Here is an 11,493-nt window from a genome sequence, read left to right as displayed (position 1 = left end):
CTTCATCCAATTTCCTAATTTCTTACTTTCTTGTCTCCTCAGTCTATCCGCGTCTCATTATTTTTCCTTCGAACTATCTCAAGGTTTCCTCGAATCCTCCCAACTTAAAGGGGATAAAATATATGTATCACTTATGCCTTCAAACATCAACCTTAACTCATGGTAAATCACCCTCATCCTGATGATTACAGACTTTTTTTATCTATATTGCTACGATTCTTTAGGGGTTCCTCATACCCAACTCCCTTATCATTCCTCAAACTCTATTTCCTTTAGATTCCTTTATACTCTTTCCCCTTTCAGTCTTTTATTTTCGTTTCTATTACAACCATTTTATGAACCAACACAACATAAACATTGATTTCAAATATCCCGTCATTCTGGATTCGTGTCCTTCAGATGAACCTTGACGACTTTCACAATCTAGATTCATGATTCATCATACTTGTCCGCCTCTGGTCCGGTTTTAAAACTTCTACACTATTTCTCTATCTTCCTTAGCCTTCCACCAGCGGGTGGCCTCTCTCTTAGGAAGGTAAGTGGCAAAATAGTCTTTTGCGCTTTGTCAATCATTTAGAATCTCAAATGATTCCTTTATTCCTTTAGCCAAACTCTTGCCTCGACTGGGTCAGCTTTTACCTTGGAACTTTGAGAGCTTAGCGACTTAAAGGTCATGAAAAAATTTCCCACTGCATTGTTTCCTCATGATGGTGGTTGGGGATAAAAGTATAAGTTTTGTTTAGGCAGGTCCATGAATTGCCCCATAGGAGTACCATCCTGGTTCTCCCTATCTTACTCGACTTCTGTTTTCTCAGTATGAAATGTTTCATCCTTCTCCCATAATCGGGGTTATCATATACGTTAAAATCCTTGTTTTCCACTTCATTATCTTAGGGGTTCCTTCTTTCTTGATGCCGACCTCCCTAACTATCACATTCAGGGTTTGCCCTAAATCTTATTCCTCAAACTATGGCTTTCATCTAAGATATCATCTTTAAGCTCTTGAACATTTGGAACCCAAATTCTGTAGGAATACCTCATTATTCCCTTATCATCTTTCTCGGTATTAATTTCTTCTCTATTCATTGGCTCTCTACCTTCATTCATCACTTTTTCTTGGCACAATATGATCTTTTCCAATAATTCGGGCCGCATTGCAATCTCAAACAGCTTTTCGGTACCGGCTCCGATTACCTTCACTTCTATTTCCATTTTCTCAAAATCTCTTATCAACTCTTCCGAAGACATTATCATCTTGAGCCTCTCCTTTTTACTAAGGGCATCAGCCACCACATTAGCTTTTCCTGAATGATAAAGAATCTCCCAATCATAATCCTTGATTAGCTCTAACCGCCTCCTTTGGCATATGTTGAGCTCTTTCTATGTAAAAATGTACCAGAGTTCCTATGGTTTGTGTAAATCGCGCACTTCTCTCCATACAAGTAGTGCCTCCAATCTTTAGGGCAAAACTATTACCGCGAGCCCAAGATCATGGGTGGATATCGAATTTCATATTCTCTTAATTGTATTGACGAGTACGCGATTACCTTGTCGTGCTGTATAAGCACGCACTCTAATTCCTTGTGCGAAGGGTCACTATAAATCACAAAATCTTTTTTTTTTCCATCTGGAAATGCCAACATAGGGGCCGTCACCAATCTTTGCTTCAGTTCTTGAAAGATGTTCTCGCATTTCTACGTCCATTCAAACTTCTCTGTCTTACGAGTAAGCCGCATTAAATGGGTTGCTATCTTTGCAAACTTGAACGAACCTACGGTAATAACCGGCCAATCCTACCTCTGGTAGTCGCCCTGACCATGGTCCTCAATTCCTCAGCGGTCCTTTCTTCATTCTTGTCAAGATCTTCCACGGGATCCTCCTCAGCAACAATCCCTTCTAGGACAACATCCCCAACCACTACATTCTCAATATGAACATTATCCGGTCCCTCGTTAGGGTACTCCATTGAATCCACGATCTGATCTCCAATATGTAATAAAACAACATCACGTTGTTGCTTGTCAACCTCAGGGTTTGGTGCCCCGCTACCTTATACGATAACGAACTATGTTACTATCATGATATTTATAAGGGTTCCCATAAGGGTTTTAACTGTCAGTACTACGCTAGGTAGTCCGACTATGAACTTTACAAGAGTTCTTATTATCTTAGTGAACTTATCATTTTAACGACGCATCATCTCTGAGGTTTAAACGCTTAGCTCTGATACCATTTCTGTAACACCCCCAAATCCGGGGTCGGGGATCCGGGTTGTCACGAGTTCCATTTCCCTTAATAACACATAATCTTAATAAATAACCAACTACTGCGTACTGTGGCTTTGCAATATACACACACACCACAAGTTATAGTCTCAGAGATGAATACCCAAAAAATAACACAAGTCGTTTTTTCCACAATTATAAGTCATTACACCTTAAAAGGGTTTCTGGATAAATTCACATATTCTTTGCCATTATTACGATTCATAAATATACAAAAGTCTGGTTCAACAAGGGTTGAAAGCCTAGCCTATTGGTAGTTCCTACCTCAGCTACAACGGCTTCAACGCCTATAGAAAAAACTGTGGAACGTTTCCTACGTACTCGCGAATCGGGAGCTTGGTCATGTTCATCTTGTCTAGTTGTTGTTGTGTGATGAAAGAAGAAAGCAAGGGTGAGCAACAAGCCCGCCAAAATAACATGTATAATAATTAACAATATATGAGCATTATCATAGTACTCATGAAAGTCTTGGTCAAGAAAACATGAACCAAGTTTGATATCTTAACGTGACGAAGTCGCAAAATATTCAGTACATATATTTCAAAATCTTTGAAATCTTCTGCCATGCATAATATACACAGAGTTCCAGTTTATAACTTTATAAAAATATCGTTGCAAGGTGATCTCATATATCTAACCTTGTCTTATTATTTTTCTGAAAATCTTTTTCATGCATAAGATAATCATTTACTAGATATAAGTTGAAAAGATGAAGTTACAAGATACTCCAATATACTTATATCTTTTACTAGATAAATAGTTCATCCCATAGATGAAGTTATAAGACAAAACTTGTATAGAATCAATATTTGATATATCATCAAAATGAAATAAAGTTGCGAGATACTTCATTTGATGAAAACATCATTTTGAAAACTCGACCCTGCCAACACTCAACAATCGCCCAACCATAACCTTTCTTTCGAAGTGCTCTGGGTAGTGTTGCAGAAATATCCAAGTGGATGATGAACTCATTACGGGAGTTTGCCGCGCCAGGAAGACTACTCACGATGATCAGTCGCAGTAATACAACCCCACAATTTTTTTACATGTAAAGGAGAACAGTCGGATTTAGTTGTCTACCGAACGCTGGACTCCTAAGGAATGGACCATCTTAGCGGAACTTCCGGGCCATTTGGGCCAATATAATAAGGCTGGGTCGGCGACACTCGACCACTTATGTCACTCCTAGTTCAGATGAAACCCATGACTCTGAAATGTAAAGCACGTTCCCCCTTTCCCCAAGTAGAAACTTGTAGATTCGGCTCCATCAAGAAGCCGTATCTAGTGGGAAAGGAAAACTCACTGATATTTCCCAGGCGATGCCTGTTAATGGATTAAACTCATTCCAAGAATTTTACTTCCCGAGTATTGGGTAAGTAATCAAAAACTCTTTTATCAATCAACAACCTCGTTGCAAATATAAAAACATATCACGGAGCCGGATCCCTCAGATTTTTTAGTGAGTATTCAAGTCCCCTTCGAAAGGAAAATCTTAAATTTGAAAACAAGTTTTGGGATCCGCTCTAACCTTTAAAATCATTTTGAAGACTCAAAAATATTTTTGAAAGCATTTGGAATAAGGATGATTTGATAGAATAAATCAATTCCAAGATAATCAAAGAATACCTGAATATTATGCTATAAATAATATTCCAATAATGAATAGCTTTTACCAAAGCAGATAAAGTAAAAGTTTTGAAAATAACATTCTGAAAATATTTAAGGTAACAATGATTGACGATATCAATCATTTCTCGAATACTTGGCGAATAACGAAACATTATTCTTTAAGAAAATAAAGAATACTATTTAATAAAATAAGCGGAGACATAAGTCCTCGAATGAATATTCAAACTAATATTCATTAAATAAAATAAGAGGAGTCATAAGTCCTCGAATGAATATTCAAACTAATATTCATTAAATAAAATAAACAGGGTCATAAGTCCTCGAATGAATATTCAAACCAATATTCATTAAATAAAATAAACGGAGTCATAAATCCTCGAATGAATATTCAAACTAATATTCATTTATTAATAGAAATAAAATAAGTTTCATAAGTAGAAACTCTATTCAGATAATTAAACTAGTCTTTGATCGTAATAGGAATCTTAAATAAATATTCACAAAAAAATAATAATCACTTATAATATAACACTATCGAATAAACATTATTCGATTAATAGTTTTGAAAACTATTTATATATATATATAATATACTCGAGAACATCGACTCCCGGTTTAGAAAAATGTTAAAATCTGGGTCCCCTATACTAAGGTATACGCAAGTACTGCTTATCTCTAACATAGGTAGGCTTAAGCTTAGAGTGGGTTCGGTAACCTATGAACAACAATATAAGCCAGAATTAGACCACGGTCACTTAAGAAACTAGTCAAAACTCACTCATACCCTAACGGTCGCTTATACGCTTAACGATTTGCGTTAATCGCTTGCGTACCCTCGGCTCCACTAATTTTAATAAATTAACCGTTACGAATTTTAAGGCGACCCTTTCGTGAATACTCTACCAACTGTCTAATCCACCTTACATAATTGTTTCGTGATCCAATTTGTCATTTAAGATCCTTAAACAAGCTTTCAAAGTTAGGCGAGGGGCAATGGTTCGCTCACGAAATGCCGTTACTTAAAATGGTCATTTCTCTTAAACCGTACATCGGATCTAAGTGATCCACACACCAAAACAAAGCTTACGACACGATCTAGCTAAACATGGCAGATTTATAGATTGGACAGTGAGTTCTATGGTCTGAGAGTCATGCACAAATAGTCTAAGGAATATAAGCATTACGACGACTATGTTTACGAGTTTTCCAAGTTTCTCACTACACTAAAACCTCACCAAATAACCCACAATCATCAACACATCAAAACCTCAACTAAATAATACTATACCAGTCCTTATTCTCCAGATTTCCAACTTATCCAACCATAATCAAGATCCATTAACCATAATCAAAGATTCATCAATCATAACCACTACAAAGCAACCAAAACTAACTAACATACATGGATCTTACTATACATACATGGATCTTAACATACATATACTAATCCATCCATAAAATCATCAAAACTCAAAGTTCAAACTATAGTTAAAGGTGAGAGTTGTTTATACCTCCTTGAAACTTCCTAACACAACTCAAGAGCTTTGAATGCCTAAAAGAACCTTGATCCTTGCTTATATAACCTTATACTTCCATAAAATCAAGAAAACTAAAGTTATTTCTTGAAAGCTACTATTCATCATCACTTTTGATAATTTATAAAAAAAGATTGGCTTGGAATTAGAAGCTTAAACTTATAGGAAATATGTAACTATTCATGGGGAAGCTTAGATAAATACCTTGCCAAATAGTAAGTGGTGGAGCTTGGATCTTCATTTTTGATAAAAGAGGCCGAGAGTTTGAAGTATAGAAATGAAAGATAAAATGCTTTTTCTTGCCTTGGTGAATTTGTGTGGTGTTTTGATAGTTTGGTTAACAATTAACCTTGGTTTGACTATGGTTTAAAATGCTTGGCTAGGATTCATTCTTGAAAAATATCTCTTTAACCTTGCTTACCTCATCATCCCTATGTCACTTCAATGCCACATGTCTTTATCTTGTGGGTTGATGATGTCATTCCCTGGCTTCTTGTACAAGCTTGTCTCTTGGTCACTTATTTTTTTACGGTTCGCTTATCTCTCGTTTTCGTTAATCATTTGAGGGATCATATCCGGGATCTCATTACTTGGGCTTTCCTAACCCTTTCCTAATATTTTATATTCCTTTATGATCCTCTCTTAAAATCCTTGAATTGAAATCTTTTTCATCATGTTACCTTATACTTAATCATGTCGGTATCTGGTGGATTTTCGGGAAAATTCAAAGTGTCCGAATTCGAATTCGAATTCTAACGACCTTTACATACACTCATTTACTTTATGGAATACTAATACGATCTTAGAATTTCCATAACAGTACTCCTATATAGCATGGTCTGATAATTTTCCTTAATCAACATAATCAGCAAAAGTTACTTTTCATCAAGGTTTCAAAAATTTCCAAAAATTGGGGTTATTACAGTTATTCAAAACTTTTTGATATGTATTTGTAATAATGTAATTTTTTGTTTCAATTTTTAATAATTGGTTTTATTAATTGATTTGTGGATTGTTTATGATGTTAGTTTGATATGTTATTATGCTTGTTTTGTTGTTTCAATTTTTAATATTTGGTTTTATTAATTGATTTATGAATTGTTTATGATGTTAGTTTGATATGTTAATTATGCTTGTTTTATTATCTTATTAGAAAGAAAATATATACAAAAGTTGAATGTTAATATAAAGGTGTTATTGCAAGAACAGAAGTTCCATCTGTTTAAGTTTTATTTTTGGATTTGTGACGGGGAGGGAGCTGTCAAATTGTTTAATTTAATCAGCTTGGTTGGATAAAATGATTTTCATATATTTGGCAACACAAATATAATGTAAAATAATTTAGTTGTCAAAATTTTAATCCTCAGCCTTTAGCATTTATACAATAAAAGTTAGATTTGATATTTTATGATGACATTGGACCCCTAGACCTTTGGCAGTATTTTGGATAAAATCCCTTTTACAGTTACACGTGTAGGATCTAATATGATGAGAACTAGGTTTTTTCTCTGTCAATTACATTATTCCAGATCCCAATGCACTTGGCTCGACATAAAAATGTTATCACTTATCTGACACATATCCTTTTGAATCCTACACAATTTCGTAGGTTGCATTCACAGTACTGGTTGTGATGTGACTGGACTAATTATTTTTTATATTTTTTTCAGGGTTTATGAATTGATGTATGTCTTTGAGAGTTACCTCGATCTGAGGCAACATTCTACCCGTAAAACTTCCATCACTTTCAAAAACTTTAGAAGGTGTCATTAGCCAAAAAAAGTTTGAAAAGTCAAGAGCCTATAGTATTGATAAGAGGTCTGGTTACCAAATATTTGTTTAAATATTGTATGTGGAAGTTATTTTTTTCTTATGTTTGTTAGCTTTCCCTTTTGGTTTCAGCAACTTCCATTTTGTCCACGAGTTTGTGACTATAGTAATGGACTCTGCAATTTTTTTCTTTGGATTGTTGCACTAGTTTTGGAAGGTGAGTATCCTGTTCTATAATTCAACACAATATGGCAGAAGGTTCTTGTTGTCTGATTATGTTTTGATTGCAGAGATCGGAATAATTTTTTCTTTTGGTTGGCTTGGACTCAGAAAATGAAATACTGCACACACTTTCGTTTTTGGCTGATTTTATAATTTGGTCACATGTAATATAATATCTTCTTTTCCATATATGGAAAGTATTAAAGCATGTTCAAATGGTAGTGATAGTTCAATTAGTCGACCACTTGTGCTTACTGCTAGTAATTACTTCCTTTGGCCCAAAATGATGATCTATCTAATTATTAGGACGAATAGTAGTACTAATAATGAGCAAAAGTTATTGGTCCATTTGCAAATTATAATTTGGCCATCTCTGTATGATTTGAGTTAAGAATGCTGTGTATCTTGATTAGACATGATAACTTAATATAGGTCCCTTCAAATGCAGAAAGTCATTAATCCCTGGAATGTGGACATTTTGAGTAAGTAGGAGCTTTTGAAATAGAAGATTGATATGACATGCCTTGATTTGATTTTCTCTTGCATATTGGATTGCCCCCGCCAAATTGCCAAAGAGTTTATTCACTTCACGTGTTGCCTGACACGTGTAATTGTGTTTGATTGGGAAGAGAGGTCTGTGAAGAAACTGAAATAACTTATTAGGCTAAGCTCTCTGGTTGACCTTAAGTCCAATCTTCACCTTTTCTATCATACTGTTTCTTGTCATGTGCCCTTCGTGCTAATCTCTCATTGTATCCTTCACAATTTTCATTGCTTCTCCTTATGCACAATCATGTCCAACTATCTCATCTAACAAAGATGTCTTTAATCATTCATCATTTTCCTGCTCTTCTAATTTCCTTGATGTGCTCTCTTTACTTCTTATTAAACACAACCTTAGAATTTCCACTCGCTTAAATGAGTATAGTAAGTTTTACCAAGTTGGAACAATAATTTGAAGGTGATGTCTCGCAGAAGTCCTCTAACACTTGATAACATTTTTTTTTCAAGTGTAGAAATTGTCCATCATGATAACAGTAATTAGATGAATTCAATAGTACCTTATAGCAATACTTTAAGATTTGAAACAATTCTCTCAGGAATTTCTGTGCAACTTATCCAGTTATTATTATATTATATATTTTACATGCGTATATGTGCAAAGACCTTAATATATATTTACTTGACAATATTTGTTTTCTAATTGGTGCAGATTACTGATTTACCATTTTCATTGTGTTCAACGTTCGTGATTGAGGCCCGTCATGGTTTTAACAAAGTTAGTTTCTAACATTACGTTCTAGTAGCTTTATGTAGCATATATTAAAGAGTGCAATCCAATATTTTAAATAGCTTTTCTGAATCATTACCTTAACATCATATTTCAAATTATTTAATTTAATCAGTTTGGTTGGCTAAAATGATTTTCATATATTTTGTTCATAGCCTGATCTGGATTCCATTGGAATCATTGCTATTTCTCATGGTTGCCCTGGTGTGGCAGCATGAGCCAGTGGCCTCGTGCGTTTAGAACCTACAAGGGTATGTACTTTTTCTTGGTATTCATTCTAGCAGCACGATGCTCTGATTTTGAGCTTTTAATTAGGCTAATTTTTCTTGTATTCAGGTATCAAAGATCTTCAAAGATCGTCCAGCTTGGTTCCATGATTGCCGAGCAGTGGATGTTCTGAATGTGTTACCTACTGCCAATGGTGGTACCATTGAAGTTTTGTACATGCAGGCTGTTGATAGTTAACCTACAATTGCCGATTGATGTGAATTATATTCTGTTAATGCATGACATAGGTTCTCCAGTGTATGTGTATAAACTAATCTGTAGTGGGGGTCTAGCTAGTGCTTCTTGCATGTATGTTCTCGTTCGTGCAATAAACATATACTACTTGACAGAAAACTTGCTAATGTTGTTCAGGAAAAATATTGGCTCCTTGGATTGACTCGAGTTGGAAGTCGCAGAGTTTAAATTTCTAGTTCCAATGTAGTTTAAATTTGATGTATGTTTGTAGTTGAAGATTAGTTATACTTTATAGTTGAGATATGATGTACTTGGTCAAATGAGATGGATTAGATAATGTAATTAGTTGATACATTTGAAGAATTTAAAATTTTGTTGGTTCGTTGGTGGTTTTGTAATGATAAATATAATTTTGCGATTTTGATTTGTTGGTATTGTCTTTATTTTTATTTTTTGGTAGATTTTTGTTTTAGCATTTTTTTAGCATTTGGTACTTTTGAGTGCATATTAGACAATAGACATCAGCATATTCTGAAAACTGATGTTAATAGTCCTAGACATCTTCTAGTAACTGATGTTAAAAAGGTACCAGACTATGGCTTCTAAAACTAAGTCGATGTTAAAACCGTCAAAACACATCAGATCCAATTAAGAAACCAATGTCTAATCAAATATCTAACATTAGTTTTGATTTACAGGCGATGTAAAAATATAACTTTTGTATCAGTTTCATGTTTAAAAACGATGTTAATGCTGATTTATACCTTGTAAATTAAATGTTAATGTTCATATTTAGACTATATTAAATCTATATTGAAAAAATTGTAATGTAGTTTATGTATAAAAATAGAGAATATACATCGGGTTTTATTCTAGAACCGATGTTAAAGTTGTTCCCTGACATCAGTTCACAACCGATGTCATATAGGGGTACCTTTATCTACACCCACATAGACATCGGTCAGGAAAACTTTTAACATCGGTTTCTGGCCGATATCTATTGAAGGTTTTCTAGTAGTGTTAGCAATTGAGTGTCTTCTGGAGTCATCGCCTTAACCTTATTGATGAAGATGTCCAGTTCTGAGGCTCTCCTAGACTTGAAAAAAGTTAGAGAAACCTGCATACACCTATTAACTCTAGTGTCCTTGATGTTGACTACAAGTCTCTGTTCCCTTAGTATGTCCTTGGTGACTAAAAGCACCTTCAAGAAGTTGATGTTTTTGTCAATAAATCTCTTGTATGTATGGTGTTTGTGGTTTAGTGAGACTTTCAGGTACTCTTGATATTCACCAAACTCCTTGTCAAAATAAGAGTCTTCAGCTGCCTTCTTGAGTCTCTCTTCCATACCAACATCTGCTTGAGTTAAAGATCCAAGTTTGTCTTCCATCTCCCCCTTAGGCTTTTTATCAGGTTGAATGGGGTGCTGAGATATCTAATCCCTGACATTTTGTGGAGTTTCTTGAAGAGGAACTTTTAGAGCCCCCATGATAGCTCCCAGTGACATATTTGTCTGTATTTGAAAATAATTTTGGGAGTCTATCAAGGACTTGATATCATTTTGCTGGCTTTGAACTTGTGTAGTGAGAAGATTGACTTGAGAGACCAAGGCTGCAATTAGATGATTAAATAGATTGAATCTATGAATTTGAAAGAGAAGTTACAGTAGTAGACACCCCAACACCAAAGCTCTCCTAAACCACCTTTCTGAATTCCTCAGCCACCAAAGGAGATGGTTCATATTTGGCTTTGTGAAGCTGATCTAACTTGACCTTAGTGTCATTATTCTAAGAGATTTGACTCTTCAGAACTGTGTGTAAGGCTAGAAAAGACTCTCTTAGCTGCTTGATGCTGGTTTCTATACCTGTGAGATTAAAGGTGGCCAGCTTCTCAGAGAATTTGTTGAACTTATTCTTGATCTCTATCTGAGTTGGTAGGAGCTCATCAATTCTCTTACTCACCATCTCTTTTAAGCTTCCTTGATGACCATCCAGAGTTTTTTCTAGTGCTTTTCCAATAAAATGGAAAGCTTTGAGGTGTGGCTTGTAGACCTTTGTGATGGCATCATACACTTCTTGAGGAGTAAGCACTTTGTCATTGCTACCTAAGATGGTGACATACTCCTCCCTAAACCTTGCCAAGGCTTCCTCCATGCCAATACTGAAGGTCTTTGACAACCAGTCATTAACATTACCATCCTGTTGAGCTTAATCAACTATCTTTGCTTGTTGACCTTCAACATCTTCCCTGTAAAATATAAGAATAGCTTGGTAATCTTGATTTGACATGTCAAATATGA

General features: G+C 35.0%; 1 long non-coding RNA gene across 3 annotated transcripts; it reads left to right on the top strand.

Moving 5' to 3' along the window:
* Positions 1 to 7,304: 7,304 nt before the first annotated feature.
* Positions 7,305 to 9,609, top strand: LOC141710978 (uncharacterized). 3 transcript variants are annotated; one of them, XR_012571166.1, is made up of 4 exons: positions 7,305 to 7,439; positions 8,658 to 8,723; positions 8,891 to 8,986; positions 9,375 to 9,609. It is a non-coding gene; the product is annotated as an uncharacterized LOC141710978 (long non-coding RNA). The 3 variants fall into 3 exon arrangements; XR_012571167.1 differs by having other exon boundaries at positions 9,072 to 9,609; XR_012571165.1 differs by lacking the exon at positions 9,375 to 9,609 and having other exon boundaries at positions 8,891 to 9,042.
* The last annotated feature ends 1,884 nt before the right edge of the window (positions 9,610 to 11,493 follow it).

Source organism: Apium graveolens, chromosome 3, assembly GCF_009905375.1.
Source record: "Apium graveolens cultivar Ventura chromosome 3, ASM990537v1, whole genome shotgun sequence".
Taxonomy (NCBI): Eukaryota; Viridiplantae; Streptophyta; class Magnoliopsida; order Apiales; family Apiaceae; genus Apium; species Apium graveolens.
The sequence above is the reverse complement of the archived record's forward strand: the minus strand, read 5'-3'. Positions and strand labels throughout refer to the sequence as shown.